At 44.8% G+C, this 20,339-nt stretch overlaps 1 long non-coding RNA gene across 11 annotated transcripts in view; it reads right to left on the reverse strand.

Annotated features, from left to right (window-relative positions):
• The window catches only part of LOC144311423 (uncharacterized), a 168,726-nt gene that overhangs the window by 111,570 nt on the left and 36,817 nt on the right, over positions 1-20,339 (reverse strand). For 3 of the 11 annotated variants that reach the window (XR_013376994.1, XR_013377004.1, XR_013376998.1), the window contains 3 exons: positions 17,000-17,114; positions 15,412-15,683; positions 14,333-14,780 (listed from right to left, as the gene is read on the reverse strand). The exons of 3 other annotated variants lie outside the window; for them this stretch is intronic. This is a non-coding gene — a long non-coding RNA (uncharacterized LOC144311423). Of the gene's footprint in view, positions 1-14,332; positions 14,781-15,015; positions 15,103-15,411; positions 15,684-16,951; positions 17,115-20,339 lie in introns of those variants that run through there. 5 more of the 11 variants (XR_013376999.1, XR_013377003.1, XR_013377001.1 and 2 more) reach the window with 3 other exon arrangements.

Here is a 20,339-nt window from a genome sequence, read left to right on the forward strand (position 1 = left end):
AAGATTCTGGAGGCAGGGGGAGTTGGGAAGAGTCAGGGCCATGGTGTTGCAGTGTGTTCATGCGGATTTTCCTGCGAAGTGTGTCCCATGAAAAATTGTGTGATTCAGCTGGGCTAAAGCAGCAGAAGCCGGAAGGCTAGGGAAGAGCCTTTTTTCAAAAATCTGGACAAAAATCTAATGTAACTCAAGTAAACAGATGCAGAAAGCATGGAGAGAAGAGAAGTACCAGCAATGCTGTGATGGGAGGAGCAGTGATATGAGACCATAGGGACCCTTTGTTATTTTGCACTTACATAATACCATGCTCTTTTCTCGGAACACAACTCTGATTGATCTTTCCCCGAGGAACCACCTTTACCATTTACAGGCCATCTGGTTTGAGTGGGACTTGTACGCCAAACCTGGCCGATGAGAACTGTGGACTGATTTTTGCTGGTGCTATCAGAAATGAGACTTTTTTCCCCTGCTGGTGTGGCAAAGCCAAAGAGCCTCCTGAGGATGAAGACAAATAGAAAAGACAAGGCCAAAAAAACAAAAACAAAAACAAACAAACAAAAAAAACACAACAAACCAAAACAAAAACCACCCAAAACAGAAAGCCAAAAAGACTCCTGTTAACATCTTAGAAAATTTAAATCCTACTGTGCTTGAAACCAGTCAATTTCCCAATCATACAAACTAGTCTGTTTTCTTGTGGCTTAAATCGATTGAGCTGTACTTCTATCAACTCTCAACTGACAGTCCTGACATAAGGATTGGCCATAAGGAAAATCGAAGAGTCAAAATGCCCTGGTGTGTGGGGGTATGAGAGGAAGGTGTACCACCATCAACTGTTGGAAATACCAAGACAAAGAAGTAATGAAAGCAACACACCATATGAACTGAAACTCATGTAATAATAATAAAAAAAAATCCGAACAAGGTGGTACATTCAGAGCAAGAAGAGGAGGCAGGAAAAAAATGGTACAATTTTAACAACCAGTAGAAGGCAGAATGAGTTCAGTTGCTATTTTATTTCTCCCTTCTCCATCAAGTGATATCTTTGAACTGAAGAGTATAAATACTAGAAAAAGATAAATAGAAGCAAAGATGTGTGACAATCTGGTAAAGAAAAGAATTTACTCAGTGAAAAATGTTTACATCTATTTGGATTACATCCCTGAGTGTTGGAGGAACTTACAGGTGTGGAATCAAGAGATCTATGGAAAATCATGGAAATTAAGGGATACACCAAAGGACAACATCCCAACGTTCAACAAGGGAAAAGGGATGGCTTTTGAAAACTTCACATGGAAAATCTAGACATCAATCCCCAGCAAAATTCCAGAGTTGATTATTAAACAAATGGATGTGAATAAAGAATGAATGTAGTAGGCACCAGAAACAAGTGTGATTTCACATAGAAATGAGGCATTTATATCAAGATCATTTCCAAAGTCCTTACCATGCGCACAAGATGTCCGCTTAGCTCTCTTTCCTGGTCCTTACCATCCCCGCCCCTCCTACCTTCTCCACCCTCACCCTCCCATCCCCTACCCCCCCCCCCACTGTACACACATGTACTTACACTGCTCCAGCCACACTGACCTTCATTCTGCCCCTGCACTGTTCCAAATTCTTTCCTGCTACAGAGGCTTTGTTCTCATTATCTCTGCCTTCTTCCACCTCAACGCAGGGTCCTTCTCATCTACTTGATCACAGATTTTATTAAAAGAACCCCATCCAGCAGCCTGGGTGGCTCAGCGGTTTAGCACAGCCTTCAGCCCAGGGTGTGATCCTGGAGACCTGGGATCGAGTCCCACATCAGTCCCTGTATGGAGCCTGCTTCTCCCTCTGCCTGTGTCTCTGCCAATCTCTCTCTCACTCTCTGTCTCTAATGAATACATAAAAATCTTAAAAAAAAAAAAAAAAAGAAAAGAACCCCATCCAGGGATGCCTGGGTGGCTGGCTGACTGGCTTAGCGTTGCACTATTAGTTTCAGCTTAGATCATGATCTGGGTAGGAGGTGATGGTCATGAGATGGAGCCCTGGGTCGGGCTTTGTGCTCAGCCGGGATTCTCTGCTTGAGATTGTCTCTATCCCTCTCCTGGTGCTTGTATGTTCTCTCTCTCTCTCTCTCTCAAATAAATAAATCAATCAATAACCCCATCCAGTCACTCTTGATCCCATGATCTGATTTTATTTTCTCCATAGATCATATCCCTTTCTAAAAGGATCTTATTTATTTCTTTATTATCTCTCTCCATTCCCTGCATCTGTGCTGACCAGCACAGTAGCCACTAGCCACAGTGGCTGTTGAGCACTTGAATGTGAGCTAGTCCTAACTGGTATGTGCTGTAGGCAGAAATATGCACCAGATTTTGAAGACTTGGTATAAAAAGGGATATAAAGTACCTCATTAATAAAATATTTTGCATATATTGAGTTAAATACAACACATTATTAAGATTAATTTCATCTATTTCCTTCTACTTTTTGTAATGGGACTACTCAAAAACTAAAATTACATATGTGGCTTTTTATATTTCCGTTGGATGGCAACACCCTAGGAAAAGAAACTTAAGAACAAAAACCTTTAATTGTGTTTTTTACTATAAATATACATTCCCATTTAGAACCATAGTTAGTATATAACAGGTGCTTAATAAAAAGTTGCTGATTGAGCTAATGCCTTTCTAAACAAAAACAAAACAAAACAAAACAAAGTCCAGTCACTAGACTGGTAGGTATTGGAAATGCTGTATCTTTTCTTTTATCAAGGCATTTGACAAAAGCTATCATTTGTTTATAATAAATTCAAAGTCAGTTGAAAAGTCATTTCCTAAGGAAGTTGATTTGAGGTCACTGGGATAAGCTACTTTGTGAAAGAGAGGGAAAGCAAGTTCATATGATTGGATTTCACTGAATCTAAGTCATTGTCTATTATAAATGTTGTATTATTTTATAGACAGCAAAGAAAAAAATACACCACTAAATAAGTCACAATCCCCAGTGATTTCTACCGTTAGGATAAATTCTCATCCTTGGAGCCTCATGAAAGTTGTCTTCTGACAAGCTACCCAATCATTTCACCAAACGTGTTGAGGTTCATCAGCTAGCTTGACAGACCAACTATGTCAGGCCCCTCGGCCTCAATTCAAGCTCAAGTTTGCCAAATCCCCATGGATGATGTCATGAAGTGTATTGTTCCCCCTACCTGAAGATGAAAGCTTAAAATCCTAATCGGCAGCACCTCAAAATGTGACCTTATCTGGAAATGGGGTTGTCACAGATATAATTAGTTCAGATGAAGTCATATTGGAGTACAGTGGGCCCCTAATGCAATACAACTGATGCTGTTATAGGAAGAAGGAAAGTGAATTCAGACGTGCAGGTGAAAGATGCTGTGAAGACACACAGGAAGAATGGCATGTGCTGACACAGGCAGAGATGCCATGGTGTGGCCACAAGCCAAGGAACACCTGGAGTGACCAGAAGCTGGAAGAGGCAAAGAAGGATCCTCCTCTAGAGGTTTCAGAGGAAGCCTGGCCCTGCCAACACTTTGATTTTGGACTCGTAACCTCCAGAAATGTGAAACTATGTATTTCTGTGGTTTGGGGTACTTTGCTATGGCAGCTCTAGGAAACTAATTTAAATGCCATGGTACCCTCTAGGCTATCCCTCCAGGGGACTTGAAGGAAGGAGGGAGATTGTAATGCTGCCCTGTCATGAAACTTTGCATCAGACTTGAGTCCTTTGACCCAACCACTGGGTTATTTATCCCCAGAGTGACCTGGGCCTCCCTCCTGCTCCCTCCCTTTGCCATGGCTGGTTGTGAGACCTCTGTAGGCCTCTCAGCTTATCTATTTGATTTGTGATGAAAATAAAGACCTTCAGTTTTTTTGGCTCACATTTTAGGGACATAAAGAAAAGCAAGTTCTTCTGTGGACAAGATTTGTTCTCCTAGCATCTTCGGGGTTGTAGGCTAGATAAAGGGGGAAAAGTAGTGAGATAATGTGTTGTCAATCATATTCCAAGATAATACAGGTTCACTATCAAATGTGCATTTGCTGTTAAGCTGTTTCTCCACCAGTGGTGCTGACCCCATACCTCCTTGTCAAAATAGATAAGATAAACTTGCCTCAGGACTGAGCAAAATTAATGTACTATGGGGAAACGAAGCTATCACCTTGGCTTCAATTAATATATTATAGCATGCCCTAGCTTATTAAACTCAGAAAAGTCAGAATTCTCTGTTGCAAGTTTAGAAACCATCTCAAGATGGTTTACGATAAAAATTCATTTATTATTGGGGTACCTGGGTGAGGGCTCAGTCAGTTAAGTGATGACCTGTGGTTTCAGTGCATGTCATGATCTTGGGGTCCTGGGATAGAGCCCCTCGTCAGACTTCCCGCTCAGTGGAAAATCTGCTTGCGGATTCTCTCTCCCTCTGCCTCTGCCCATCCCCCTGCTCCTGTGCTCTCTCTCTAAAACCAATCAATCAATCTTTTTAAAAAGTTCATTTATTATTAAAAAACAAAATGAAACAAAACAGTGTGTCCAGAGCCAAGGGCTAAAGGAAGGGGACTAGAAACAGAGATAGGAAAGTCATCTCTCTACATTTGTCTCTGCTCTTCTCTGTAACTATTTTTTTTTATTTTATTTATTTATTTATTCATAGACACAGAGAGAGAGAGGCAGAGGGAGAAACAGGCTCCATTCAGGGAGCCCAATGCGGGACTCGATCCCGGGTCTCCAGGATCACACCCCAGGCTTCAAGCGGCACCAAACCGTTGCGCCACCAGGGCTGCCGTCCGTAACTAATTTATTTCCTTTTTTTTTTTCCAATCTGCAAACCAGCTCGCTTGGTGCATCAATCCACTTGGTAGAAATCTCTCCTAGGTTTACATACTGCAGGTCCAGCCGTGAACCTTCTCTCAGTGCCAGTTCCTGGTTCCTGGAAGGGACTCTGACTGGTTCAGCTTCAGCCAACTGCCCACTTCTGTGCTTGCAGAGATGGTAAGTGTGGGGTGAGGCAAGGAGTAGGCCCCAACATAAACCTGGAATTTGGCTGCCAAGAGTCATCTCCATGGCTATAAATGGCAGTGTCAGGGAAAATGGGCTAGTTGGGCAAACTACCCTAACAGTGTCTTCTGTGATGCTCTAAGGACAAGCCACATGTACACACTAGTAATGCCAACAGAAGAAATAGAAATAGACCAGAAAATCAGCTTCTTCTTGTTCTCCGTAGGACTCAGATGGGATTGGAGACAAGTCCCAAACTGACACCACGCTAAGAGTTTCCCCACCTCTGGCCACTATTTCTCTCAGGATAAATTCTCTGGCAGGAGATTCCTCAGTCCTTTAGGCAAATAAGCTCTGTTAACACCAATAAGCTACAGTGCAGAGAGTGAACGTCATCTAGACCACTGAGTGTGGGCTCTACATCCAGAGCTGAGGTAGGCATTGAATTAAAGACAGGAAATGGATATTTTAACTCAGAGGACAATTTAAGAGGGTAGGTTAATTGCCAAATGCCTTCTCCCTACTTCCTTCTAGCAATAAAGTGTTGGATGTAGGGACATCAGTTAGTGTATAGAACAATCTGGGTTCAAATCCTGTTCCCACATTACCATTAGTAGCCTTGGGCAAAGACAAATACCGTATGGTATCACTTACATATGAAATCTTAAAAATAAAAAGTAGGACCCATAGAAATAAAGGGTAGAATGGCAATTGCCAGAGGCTGGGGGACGGGGAAATAGGGAGATATTAGTTAAAAGGTACAAATGTTTAGTTATAAGGTGACTAAGTTCTGTAGATCTAACATACACATGGCAACTATAGGTAGTAATACTGTGCTATACACTTGAAATTTACTAAGAGTGTAGATCTTAAGCATTGCCTCCCTGCCCCTGATAAAAAAAAAAGATAGCTATATGAGGTGATGGATGTGTTAATTAACTTGATTGTGGGTGATCACTTCACAGTGTCATATATATCGAATCATCTTGTTGTATACTTTAAATATGTACAATTTTATATGTCAATAATACCTCAATTTAAAAAACTAAAATAGGGGCCCCTGGGTGGCTCAGTAGGGTGAGGGTCCTGACTCTTGATTTTGGCTCAGGTCATAATCTCGGGGTCCTGGGATTGAGCCCCACCTTGGGCTCCCCGCTTAATAGTCTGCTTGAGGGGGATCCCTGGGTGGCTCAGCAGTTTAGTGCCTGCCTTCAGCTCAGGGCATCATCCTGGAGACCTGGGATCAAGTCCCATATCAGGCTCTCTGCATGGAGCCTGCTTCTCCCTCTGCCTGTGTCTCTGCCTCTCTCTTTCTCTCTGTATCTCTCATGAATAAATAAAATCTTCTAAAAAAGAAAAAAAAAACAGTCTGCTTGAGGTCTCTCTCTCTCTCCTCCTCCTCTAAAATAAATGTCTTAAATAAAATAAGCAAAAATTTAAAATAAAAAAGACTTGTGCAGATTACTTAACCTTTCTAGACCATAGACATGGTTGCAATAGAACCTTCCTCCAGAGCTATATGGATTAAATGGGGTCATCCAGGACAAGCGCTTAGCACAATATCTGACTACTCCTTGGCAGCTGTTATGTTATGGCCATACTTGACATACTACCTTCTATTAAGTTCTCTGCAGCCCTAACCTAGCACTCTTTTCTCGTGTGATTTTATTTTCCACAGTTGAGAAGATACCCCTAATACAAATCAGGTGCAAATCTGATTTTGTTTTAAACAGAAGATCCCTATCCCCTCCCCTAAACACTAGGGATAGGGGAAAACCATCAGCCTGTAAGTTAGCCTTCCCATAAAACCATGAATACCACACAGCCTGTGATTGGGCCTCTCTATAGCTGAGCTGGGAGTACGGGATTAGGAAAGAAGTTTAGGATGCTTTGGGGAAAAAACAGAGGCAAGCAAAATATTATTAGCACTCTAGTAAATCAATCACAGATGGCCTTCAAAAATTAACCCAAAAGCAGAATGCTCATTTTCAGAAAGCACCTGCCTTCTTGAAATGATCTGGAAAAGCCCCAAGAACATCTCCCATGTAAGCAATCCAATATTCACTGCTTCAGCTGGAAATGGAAAGAAAGAAGAAAGAAGGAAAGAAAGAGAAAGAAAGAAAAAAGAAAGAGAAAGCAACAAAAGGAAAGGAAAAAAAGTCTTTGTTCTTTCAGCCTTTATTATTCCCATTTTTCTCAACAACAGTAGATGGAGGAATAGCACATACTGATTCTACCAGAATGGGTGAAGGGACCCAACTCGCACCCTGGGAAAGGGGCTGGTCCACTCAGAGCTGAGCACCTCTGCAAGCCGGTGCAAAAGAAAGGCTTTCGCTCCGGGTCCAGGATGTGACTATCAGCCAGGGGTACTGAACTGCCTGCCTTCCCTCGCCTGCCTCCCATAACTAGTGGCCCCTTTGCACTGAAGAGTCGTTTATTGTGTAATTAATGAAAGGTAATGGCCCTTGCAGGTGCTTTACCAGCGAGCCCCAAATTCGTGCTACTGATTAAGATGGACTTTCCCCCCCTCCTCTTGATCACCCAGCTCTCTAAAACATTTTTAAAGCTCATGGGGCCTCCAAGGGTATCCTGGGTTATTAGTCTCATCTTTCTTTCAACCAAGATTCCTACCAAAAAATACAAAAAGGCCTACAAAGCAGAATGGGAGCCATTATTTTCCCATTAAGCCTATGACCTGCTTTCTCTTAGGGGAAAAATAGCTCAACCAAGGGGTTCCTGGCTGGCTGATCAAAGCCCCAAGCTTTGTGTCTGCTCAAAACTCCCAATACATGGTTAAAAATCATAGCTAATGCTTCATGGAAATAAATATTTCAAAACCACTTGCTTTCTGGCCTGCCAGATGGCTGCATTTCACACTTCCAACTGTGTCAGACTCCAAAAAACTTAGCAACTCAAATTCTTGTGGTGGGGTTTATGATCCTGAAATAGGGGTTGGGTGGTGGATGGATAATGTAGTATAGGAAGGGTTTTTCTAACTTAAAAAAAATTTTTTTTTTAATGGAACAAGTTCCACTAACTCTACTCCAGGGGCATAGTCCCATCACATGGATATCGTTCTTGGGCCATTCCAGTTAGCCAACAGAGCCAGCAAGAGTTCTTCTCATATTTGCATTTACCTCCTTACACCACCTCCACCTTCACCTTAAGTCCCATGTCAGTTTAGTTATCCCCTCTCTCTCGCTCCCTGCAAGGATAGACTCAGGAAACACTGATCCTCAAGATGGGAGCCACACTCTTGGAATTCCTTGCTCATGGGTCAGACGTATACAACCACCCAAATAGGACAAGAGCCAGAGTCTTCTGAATCTTTCTGTATTCAAGCTTGTCTCAGTCTCTTCGGGCTGCTATAACAGAATACCATAGGCTACATGGTTTATAAACAACAGAAATTCATTTCTCCCTGTTCTGGAGGCTGAAAGTCCAACATGGAGGCAGAGTCAATGTCTGGTGAAAGCCCACTTCCTGGTTCGAAAATGGCCATCTTCTCACTGTGTCCTCACTCGGCAGATGGAATGAGAGAGCTCTCTGGGGCCTCTTTTTATATAGGCACTAACTCCACTCATGACCTGCCCTCATGTCAGAAACACCTCCAGAGGGTCTGCTTCCTACCACCTTCACATTGGGGGTTAGCATTTCAGCGTATAAATTTTGTGGGGATGTCAACATTCAGTCCAATACATGGTCTTGATTTCTCTTAGTTCTATCCTGACTGTTCTTCAAACCTCGTGCTGAGAAAGGTATCAGGATAGTATCTGATAGCAGATTGTGTTTGTCGCTAGCAGTAGTAGTGGTAGTATCATTTAATAACATTTTTGGTAAAGAAAAATTCAAACATAAGAATAAATAAAAGAAGCCAAAATTCAAAATATGCATCTACAAACTGTCCTGGAATCTTATGGCACAGAGAAAACCACTATTGACATTTTAGTGTACTTTCTTCCAGACTCTGTCTGTATGTAACTACATACTCACATGTAAGTACTCATATTTTGTGACATCAGGTACATAGTATACTGTTTTGAAACTTTCTTTTTCATCTAACAATATGTTGTGAACATCTTTCCAAGGCCACATAAACCCTTCTGCACTCGTGTATGCATACACACACATGCACACATGCACACACGCACGCAGGCACGCAGCATCGGGATGGCTTGCAAACAGAAGATGCTTCTTCTACAGAAGACGCCCACAGATTTCAAGAAGTTCTGGGTCAGGGGTGAGTTTAACTAACTAATAAGAGCAGGAGGATGACCTTCTTCTCTGACTCCCATGGATGTTCCCAGTCTCAGCTCTGTCCTGGGTGCTCTAGCTGGAAGGACAGGCTAGGAGACCCCATTGGGGCAGCATGAGAAGGGGCTGCAGTCAGGCACTCTGTAGCCACAGGCAGACAGAAGATCAACACTAAAGCTCCAGGAACGTAAACTATGGGAGTCGTTCCAAAAGCAGAGGTCCTTGCTCTCACCTATCCCCAGATGAAGCCTGATGTTCAGCATAAAAACACAAATCAGTGGCACCGTGGCTGGTCACCTCCCTCCCTAATTAGCATGATAAATGTCATGTCCTTGGCAGCCCCCATGGCCTCTCATGGTCCATGAAGCCAGTTGAGAGAGTTTTAGCAGCTGGGAGGCTCCTGTAGCCTTACCAACCAGCCTTTCCCCAGCCCCAAGAGGACTGCCACCATCTCCGTGTCCTCTGCCAACAAGCCTGGCAAGAAAGCTCCTCTCCAGAAATCAGCACCTCCAAACAACCTATTGCAGGGCAACTCCTCACCTGACAAGGAACCTGAACCTGCAAGGGGGCCTGATGGTCTCAGTGAACACGTCCCCAAGAGCTCTGGTGGCCAGCAGCAGCAGCGTTTGCACAGAAACAACAATGTATATGAAAAATTGTTCTTTAAACATCGTCTCTTAAGAAGCTATTAGGGCACCTGGGTGGGTCAGTCAGTTAGGCAACTGCCTCTTGGTTTTGGCTCAGGTCATGATCTCAGGGTCCTAAGGTGGAATCCCATCTCCAGCTCCATGCTTTGCACGGAGTCTGCTTGAGATTCTCTCCCTCTCTCTCCTCCTCCCCCTCTAGTTCCTCTTTATTCTAATATCTACACCAGCTTTTCTTTTAGGAAGTGTCCTCTCAATCCATAGGGTGGGCATGTCACTAGGGCTTGGACAATCACAGTGCCCAGAGGGAGAATACGTTCCATGCAGAGCCAATCCCAGAGTGCTTCCATGAATTTTGATGTAAGGATTCTGGGGGAAAGAGAGCCTCTTTAATTTCTGAATCCAAATAAAGTCTTGAGATTTCCAGCACCCATCATTCCTGCCATGTGGACACAATCTGTCTATGGTGTGACGGAATGTAACACACAAAGAGAAGAGAAAACTAGCAGAGTCGAAAGATGAAGAGAGATCTAATGGCCTTGTGTGCACTCCTGGATCCAGCTGTGCCCGAAGCCTTGACAACCTACTATATGGCTTTCTCTCTCTTTATCTATATAATTAGCTTAAGCTAGTTTAATCTGGGTTTTTGTGAATATTAATAAATAAATCTCTAGATAGTATCCTTGCTTCTAGTCCTTTTTTTTTTCTTGCTTCTAGTCCTGCTCCTGTTTCCTTCAATCTGTTCCCAGTGCTATCTGAGGGAACTTTATACAATATATTATGATTTATAAGATATTATTAAAATACAAACATGATGATGTAATTTCTTTATCTAGGAAATATCAGTGACTCAACGTGATCTACGGGGTAATTCCAAACTCCTTACAGTGGCATGTTAGTCTCTTAAGTTCTGATTGCTGACTATTCCTCCATTCTCACCATTAATCATTACTTTTTGTGCCCTCTTTATGCCCCTAAACACTATCTATCTGCACAGCTATCACTTCATACTCCACACTTCGTATCCTATCTTCACTCTTCATACTCCAGCTTTATAAGCATTCTTGTCATCTCTTTTCTATGTCTTGCTGTTTGCTGTTTTCCCCCATCCCTACTTCTTGGCTGCCTGGTGAATTCATACCTACCCTTCAAAACTCAGCTCAAGAAATGATTACTGCTTTGGGTAGAACTGGCCAATCTCTCCTTTGTGTCCTATTATCTCCTGTACACACTCTTCATTACAGTATACATCCCTCTGCCCATGCGCTTGCTTATTTAACATGGCGGTCTCAATCACTGGATTCAAGCTTATTGAGGTCAAGGCTGTCAAGGCTTATGTCTTATTTGACTTTGAGTTCCTGGCACTTAGCTCTGTGCCTAGCATATAGCAGGCATACCGAGAGTGTTTAATAAATGATTGAATGAATAATGAGTGTACCCTGAGGACGGCCTGGCTCCTGGAGGTTATGTCAACAATTCCATTTAAACACATCAGGGACAAATCAGTCCTACTATTTACATATTTATCTTTTCCTTTTGCATCTACATTTGCATCTCGACATTGAGCAGTCCCAACCTGGGGGACATTAGAAGGGATAGCTGATCAAGCAAAATCAAAGCTTTTTTCCCAGATACTCAAAACATTTTAGAAAAAGCCACTCCCTTGGCTTTTCATTATTCAGCACTCAACATTCTCACTCAACATTAGAGGGCAAAGAGTGGCCCGGAGACAGTGTCCCTTGACTCTTGGCTCCATGAGGCCCAGGGCTCTGTGTGTCTCCTTCATGCTGATGTGCCCAGGCTTAGAGGAGACATCCCCAAAGTACTGCATGACTGAATGAATGACAGGTCACATGTCCAAGGCAGAGCAGGGACAGAATGTCAGCACCTCGAGTACACCTCGAGTGCACCCAATACCTCATCTTTCTCTGGCCAGACCCATAAATCTGTTTTCTAAAGCCTGTTGACAATTATTGACTCCTCCTGGCATAGCATTGCCATTTCTCAAGCACAATGATTGCTGAATTCTTAGGCTCTGACTTCAGCCTGTCTGCTCCATCACAATCCAGAGGGCCAGGCCACACCAGCATTTGGGAGAGCTGGCTCTCTTTATCTTTCTGGGTGACCACGCCTTAGTGGCCTTCAGGCTGGGCTTGGCAAGGCTTCAGGTTGGACTGACACTCTCTCAAAGAAGGGAAATGAGATATAGTCAGTCCTTAAGAGACTAAAGGAGGCTCACCCTGACAGGAGCATATCACAGTGTGCTGGCCCGGTCAGGGATTCTAATCAGGTCCAGGGGAGATGGTCAGTGTTGAGATGGACAAGATATCTTTATTATCCTCTGACCCTGCAGATCCTGAGACAACTTGTGCAAATTTGGGGGAAATGGGGAGAAAAAGAGAGTCTTATATTACAGTAAATACAAGTAAACAAAACACTTGGACAGGACGGCATCATATGAAACTAACTTTACAAGGTCACTAAATTAAAGACTGCCCTTTCTCTTGTCTGTCACCAATGGATGGTCCTTGTGACATGGGAGCGAAACGAGGCCCACGGGGGTGCAGGAAAAGAATAAAGCAGTGAGGTTGTCATGCCATCAAATTTATTGGGCCACCATCTCCTCCAGACCATTCGGCCACCAGGGAGGAAGGAGAAGAGCCAGAAGGTCTAGGAACTCAGGTAGATAGGGGCTCAGGGCTGAGAGTCCAGGAGCTTGTGCTGGGGAGGGTGCCAAGCCAGACCTATGGGAGTTTTGAAGGGGCCTGGAAAATAACAGCTTCCAGAAAAGAGCTCAGTATAGCTAGCAGTAAGCCGCCAGCTCTCAGGGAGCTGAGGTCAGCAGGACACCTGTCAGGCGGAAGTATAACCAGGCGAGAGCATGTGGGGGGTGAGCTGTGTATCTGCCATATGCATTTTTGTGTCAGATTCTTCCAAGTATCTGTTCGGATTTTACATTCCATTGACATCATGGCCAAGACAGTTCTCCTCTACTAAGGGAGGGTAACAAGCTTTCCGAATGCTTAGACCTTTAGTAAAAGTTCCTCTGAAGACATGCAAGAGAGACATCTCGACTGCTTTCCTCTAGGGGTGCCAAGGGTCAGATCTGTGCGGAAGGAACCATCTAGCTCTGTAATCGTGTGCCTGGCAATGACACATGCAAATGAGCCTGAGCCATGAAAGACACATGGTCAGACATAAGGAAGGTGGCTGTTAAGAGGTAGAGCAGTTCCCAAGCAAGGCACAAAACATGGTTTGGAATTCAAGTGCAGCTGGCAAATCTCTTTCATCTTCCAGGGAGCCTTCAAAAATGCGGACTTCTGTGCACCAACTCCCCTCCCCCGCCTGCAGACACTGATTAAATACGTCTGTGGCATGCGTATTATTAAGAAGCTCCTTGGGTAATTCTAGCTAATGCATAGCTAGGCTGAATCACTGGTAGGTAATGATGTAGCTAGAACGTGATCAGGAAGGAAGTTGAGGCTCACAGGCAAGGGCAGAACCAAGGCCACTTATTTAGGGCTTCAATGGCCCCGACTCTTCATTCCCAGAAAGATTGAAACCGAATGACTGACTCTTGACACTTGGACTCTCTTTCATCAAGATACTGTAGAGGAAATTCTAAAATCTGACGCCAGCTCTGACATTCTAGAATTCGCTGAGACTGGGAGTATTAGTATTATAATATTAAAGATGGGACTACTCAACAATAAAACCAAATGATTCCCAATCTTTTATTTTACAAAAACTTTCCAGCTGCTAGAAAAGTAATGGAATAATACTCTACCTTTAAGACAAGGAAACATATCTTTTTCCTTTATATCACTGCCTCGCTTTGATTTAGGAGGGACACTGAGCATCACTGACCAGGGCCCTGGCTACCATATTCTGAAATCCAGTGGGGCAAAGAGGACATGCCTCCCAGGGACTGTTCCCAGGTAGTGGAGGAATGGACTGGGGATATAAGACAGATCCTTCCTGGGAGACACTGATCATCTTTGACAGCAGTGTTGGCTCAAGGACTCCCTGACAGCCTCGCCAAACCTTTCTTAGATTGCACAGAAGTCTAGGATGCCTTTCCAACCTTCCTACCTCTGGTCAGGCATGATTTGTGAACTGAGAACTCTCCTTCTTAGTCCTTCTTAGCCTCCCCTTTCTCTCATATAAACATTTCCCTTCACAAAGTCCTTGCTCATTTAATTCTGCCTTGGACTAACCCCACCCCCTTCTCGGAGGCCCTGGACTAAAGTTCCAAGGCTTTTGTGGTCCTCCAGAAACCTTCAGGGGCTTTCAGACCTGTGGCCTTTGCAGATGGAGGCTTTGGGCCTCCAAGGACCTTAAGGCTAATGGCACCAAGCAAGGGTTCAGAAGAAAGACACAGAGTAGATATTCAGGAAAAAAAATCTCCATGGTGACTCAAGAGACAGAGATGCGAGAGCTTCTGATTTTATTTCTTCATTACTACAAGGTAGAAACTCTATTTCTTTTACAGATAATAAAGCAGAGGCTCAGAGGAGTCAAGTAACCTGTTCAAGATCACTCAACTAATAAATGTCAAAGCCAAGGAAATTTCCAACCTCAAAGGTCACGTTCTCTGTACTCTGCCGCAGTGCTTGTTTGCAGAAAGCAGCATAAGAGGATGCTTAAGAGCACAGTTTGGGACCTCAGCTTCCTCATCTTCAAAGTAAGGATGACGTACTTGCCTCAGAAGATGGTTATGAAGATGGAGTGAGTTAGTATGGGTAAGTGCTAATTAAACATCTGCTGGTAGTGGTGGTGGCAGTCATGGCAGCTGTAGTGGGCTGGGTTTCCTTTGTGTGTGTCCATCAGAAGGTTGGGAATGGTGGACGACGGGGTCTGGAAGGGTTGTGATTCCATCTGCGAATATGTGAAATAAGAAGTCATTATTGTGACTGAAGTGGGAAACGCCTGGTCAGAAAAGCACTAAAGGGAAGGTTGGAGCAGGACTGTCTCCCCCAAAGGGCAGGGTAGGGGGACAGAAAGACATGCTGAGTGTGTCCATTGGTGACTAAAGCCAGAGAATGTCCAAAAATAATGGGATCCCCCAGCCTGGGGAGTATGGGAAAGCTAAAGGAGCAAAAATTGATGTTACCTTATAAGGTAGCAGGGGCAGCCTGATGATCTGAACACAGCCTTGATTGGCCAGATTTTCTCAGACCCACTGAAAGCCAAGGAGAACCTTACACGAAAACAGATTTTTAGAAGCTAGCTATTAAGCCCATGATTTTCTTAATAGCATAATGAATGTGACTTGTCTTAAAATTCTATGCTTTTTTTTTTCTTTAGAAGAGAACAATTAGAAAATAAATTACATCTAGATCCTGTGGGAAACAGGACCCAAAAAAAACAATGACCTACAGAGTTTTTTCTGGCAAGTAAGGAAAGGGAGCAGGTTTCGATGTCAAGGCAGCCTCACCTTGTCCTAAGCATTTTTGCCTAGATCACAAAAATCTCAGTGATTAGCATATCAAGATACTCAGGTACTTACGGATATTGCTGCCTTGTTCTTACATAGAAGAGTATCTCCATAACTCAAGGAAGTTCCAACACAAGCTGAGAACGTGAGTGTAGGGGAAGAGAAAGGCACCAGACAGGGCCACAGCCGAGGCCCTGGCCCCACTGGGCTCAGTGCAGCATTTATTGAGCACTTGCTGTGTGCTGTCTCTTGGGCTGGCCCCTGAGCATGTAAAGACAGGTACTTCATAAAATTCATAGGCTGGTGGCAAGAGAGAAGCAGCCAGATGCACCAAAATGTGACACCTGCATTAAAAAAAAAGTAACACATTGGGTTGGGGCACCTGGGTGGCTCTGCTGGTTAAGCATCTGACTCTTGATTTTGGCTTAGGTCATGATCTCAGGGTCATGAGATCAAGCCACTCATTGGGGTCCCTACTGGGTGTGGGGCCTGCTTGAGATTCTCTCTCTCCCTCTTCCAGATTCTCAGGGGCCTGCCCCCAAATCTTACTTCTGGTCATCATGCATTCTCTTCCTAGGCCTGCAATCCTCTTTCTCCCCATCTCTGTCTGGCTAACCCATCCCAGCTTGAGTACACTCTCTCAGAGACCTTCCCTCATCCATGAGGCTAGGCTCCCCCACCTTCTTCTCTAGGAGCTTATACATTTGACCTTTGAACACACAGGTTTGAATTGTGAGGTCCACTTATATGCAGATTTGTTTTCAATAAATACAATACAATGCTGTAAATGTATTTTCTCTTCCTTGTGATTTTCTTAATAGTATTTTCTTTCATCTAGCTGACTTGATTGTAAAAATACAGTATAGAATATATAAGATATAAAATATGTGTTAGTCTCCTATTTATGTTATCAGTAAGGCTACTGGTCAACAGTAGACTATTAGTAGTTATATTCTTGGGGAGCCAAAAGTTATACACAGATTTTCGGGGTGCCTGAGTGGCTCATTTTGTGAAGTGCCAGACTCTTGATTTTGGCTCAGGCTATGATCTCAGGGTGGGGAGATTGAGCCCTACATGGGGCTCTGAAATCAGTGAGGAGTCTGCTTGAGATTCTCTCTCCCTCCCCCTCTGCTCCTCCCACCCCACTCATGTTCAGCTCTCAAATAAATAAATTTTAAAAAATAAAAAAAGTTATATGCAGATGTCCTACTGCATGAGGCTCAGTGCCCTAACCCTCACGTTGTTCAAGGGTCAACTGTATTCTAAGTTTCAGGGAGGTGGGACTGTTTCATTTACCACTGTATTCCCAAATCCTAGGCAATCACTGGTTCAGCACCTTAAGCATAGAAAGAGCTCAGTGAATATGGATGAGTGAATAAATGAATGAATGAATGAATGCACTGAATGTAGGATTGTCTCCCAAGAGTCTACAGCCTTGACTACACTATTTAGAGAAGCTTGGCAAACCTGGGTGATGAAATTCAGGGGACGGGGGACAGCAGCATAAAGTTCCAGGAATCACAGATTAAAAGCTAAAAGAGCAGCGACAGTCAGTCTACAAGTGATTATTCTATCAGTGCAACAGCAGTGCAGACAACGGAGCCCAACTTACAGGGAGGAGGGCTGACAAAGACACGGTATGATGGCATCGGGGCTCTACCTGTGTCTGCGAAGCCTCAAGACGGTGCACAAATATCACAGACAACTAGTCCAGTGATATAGACCAGGTGGGGATAGTCGGGAGATTTCACACTGGTGACAACAGCATGTAATTGCTGGAAGCAGAGGACAATATTTAGTTAGCTCCTTGCTCTAGAGTGTCCCTAGACACAGGGCTTAGCATGTAGTAGGGGCTCAGTGGGTTCACTCTCTCCTTCTGCCCTTAGGAATGGGCTGGGCTGAAACTGCGAGGGACAGGTCTAGGGAAAAAAGGACCGAAGACCACAGGAGCCCATGTCACCAGCTGGAGGTCTTTTTGCAAAGATGCCTGCTCTTGCCCCTCACACCCAACCTCACCCTCACTGTAATGTCTGCTCTGCCCACACCCCTGCTCCCCCATCCACCTCATTGGACAAGGTAACTGAACTTCAACTTCTGCACTTGCCAGACGGGACTGGCAATGCCTTTGTTGTAGGACTGCTGTGGAAAATCAAATAGATGCTAAAATATTTGGCGCAATGCTTGTCAGCCAGCAGGTGCCCTGTCAACAGCAGTTTCTAGGTTGCATTTAGCTGGTTAAGGAAGCAGGCTTGTCTTTGGGATCCTTGCTCCTTTCATCCTGGGCCCTTTTTCCACCTCCTGGTGTACATACTCCCTTTGTCTACCTCCCAGATGGCCTCTTTTTTATGTTGCCAAAAGCCCCCTTCCTATCCTCACATCACCCCTGTCCCCAAAACACCTCTTGCCTCTCTTTCCCTTAAGAATTCTGTGTATTTGTTGAATTTGATCTTAAGTGCTCGGACTCTGTGATCTCACATCAAGACCCAAGTGCTCTTTAAAAGAAGATACTTGATCACACGGCTGTCTGTGTCATGGGGCTCCTGAGCTGCTGATCTCAGGCAGAGGAATACAGAGAGAGCCGGCGGGCTCAGGCAGAGGTGCTTTCATGACTCCCCCCTTTTTTAAAGATTTCCTTTATTTATTCATGAGAGACACAGAAAGAGGCATAGACACAGGCAGAGGAAGAAGCAGGCTTCTTGCAGGGAGCCTGATGTGGGTGGGACTCGATCCAGGACCCCGGAATCATACCCTGAGCCAAAGGCAGATGCTTGACTACTGAGCCGCCCAGGTGCCCCTTATGACCTCTATTAATTGGACTGGGGAGATTGCAGAGAGTTCTCAAACCTGCCTGTGCTGTGAAATCACCCGGAGGACTCTTAAGAAAATACAGATTCCTTGGCTTCCCTCCCCCAAATCTTCTTACTCAGACTGTCCGGGAATGACAAGGACAAAGATCAGGTGACCACTTCACTCACTCCTAAAGTTGAGCAGATACAGGGTTTCCCAGGATGGGCGCTGTAAAGGTGCAGCGAGTGCCCCGTGACCTGGAGCAGCGGCTGTCAGCACCAGCCTGGTGTCCTCTCTGACGCCTCCCCCTCCCATCTTCTCCTGCGCCCTCGATGCCACTGCTCTGTCATTGAGAAAACCCCCATCTCCCCACTAGCGCCACAGCCTCCGCTGCAACGCCCACACCAACAATGTAGGCAATAAATAAATGTAGGCAACTGGAACTGAGTGCAACACCAGCTATTGCATTTATCATTTCTCTGGATCATCCCAACCATATGAAACAGCTGCTGTTATTATCCCCATTTTATAGATAAGGAAACCCAAATCGAAATTAAGTAAATGCCAATGGGCAAAGCTAGCGCATGGTAGGCCTTGAACCCAGGGCGGTCCAAATCCAGAACTGGGATTCCTAACCCCTGCACTTTGCTGCCCTTCTCTTGCCGGTTACTAGGCTTCGCGATGGGCCTGCTTCGTACTGCAGACAATCGTTTCCCTGAATTTGGGACATTGTACACACTCTGCCCTGTGACAGCTGGAGACGGACCAGCAGCTTGTAATCAGCAGCGTGGAGACCCCGACTCCAGCAATAGAGTCACAGCCTCCCTTTCTGCAGAGGGAGCCTTCAAAACATTGAGTCCTACGTGCTGTTTTCCTAGACTCTCGAAACCAGGCTGTGAAGTGGCTCCCCTTCACGTTACCAGTGGGACTCCTGCCCCCACAGAATAATCCCTGGGCGCTAATCCTCCAGCACAGCAATCAAACGATAGGAAACTGTGACAACTCATGGAAGTAGACACTCTGTACTTCCTTGGTCCAGCCAGCGCGTGTTTGAACCACTAGAAAGACCTCAAAGAGGGGATTAAATATCATCTATGCTTCTCACATGGGGCTTCTCAACCCTGGATGCACTTTCCAGTCGCCTGGAAAGCTTTAAGAAACATCTCAATGGGGCAGCCCAGGTGGCTCAGTGGTTTAGCGCCGCCTTCAGCCCAGGGCCTGATCCTGGAGACCCGGGATCGAGTCCCACGTCGGGCTCCCTGCATGGAGCCTGCTTCTCCCTCTGCCTGTGTTTCTGCCTCTTTCTCTCAATGTGTGTCTCTCATGAATAAATAAAATCTTAAAAAAAAAAAATCTCAATGCCTGTTGCCCTACCACCCAAACGTTCTGATCTAATGGGACTGGGATGGCACCCATAAGTCCCCAGAGATTCTAATGGGCGACCAGGTTTGGGAAGGCCAGCTACAGGATGTTGCTGTTGCTCCGGTGCTAAGAATGTCTTTTAAACTTCAGGAGGTGGTTTTCTGTGCCCCTTGAGAAACTGAAGTAGCTCTTCCCCAGTGAGGGGGAGGCCATTGCTCATTTTGAATGAAGGTTGTTTCTCTTTTCCTTCTCCGGGTAATTGGTCCTCCTGGAAGAACTGTCTTCGATCACCCCACGAAGAGAGCTGCCTCTAAAACCTTTAGCAGGACTCTCTCTCGTAACTCATTCCCTCTGCCTCCTAATACTTGGAGTCTAACAATCATTCGTCACATCTAATCCAAATCCCGCCTACTGCAATCAAACTACAGCTCTCTTGTTTGTCCTTGTCAGAAACAAAGGACAGCTGTTCTCACTTGCACAAAGCTCTGAGGACTGATTGGTGAGGGGGCTGGCTGGAGAGGGTAAATACAGAATCGTCTGACCTTGATTTTACAGCCACCCTCAGGTACAATGCTTCTCTCTCCCTCCAGACCTGGATGTGCTAATCAGAAGGGCATTCCAGTTGAGGGTCCAAGATTTAATTCCCGGGCTGAATAGCGGTGACCTGGGGTGCTTTGTTCTTGTTTCTTTTCCCCATCTCTTCCCATGTGAAGCAGCTAAAATTGTGTTGAGGAAGGGCCACATCCAATGAACAAAATCATTCTTCTTTGTACTCTTCCTATGGCGCCTGCCCCCTGCTGAGTCTCCTAGAACCAAGAGCTTCACCTGAATTTTGTGAGGCAAAGGGAAGG

This window comes from Canis aureus, chromosome 3 (genome assembly GCF_053574225.1).
Source record: "Canis aureus isolate CA01 chromosome 3, VMU_Caureus_v.1.0, whole genome shotgun sequence".
In the NCBI taxonomy this organism is placed as follows: Eukaryota; Metazoa; Chordata; class Mammalia; order Carnivora; family Canidae; genus Canis; species Canis aureus.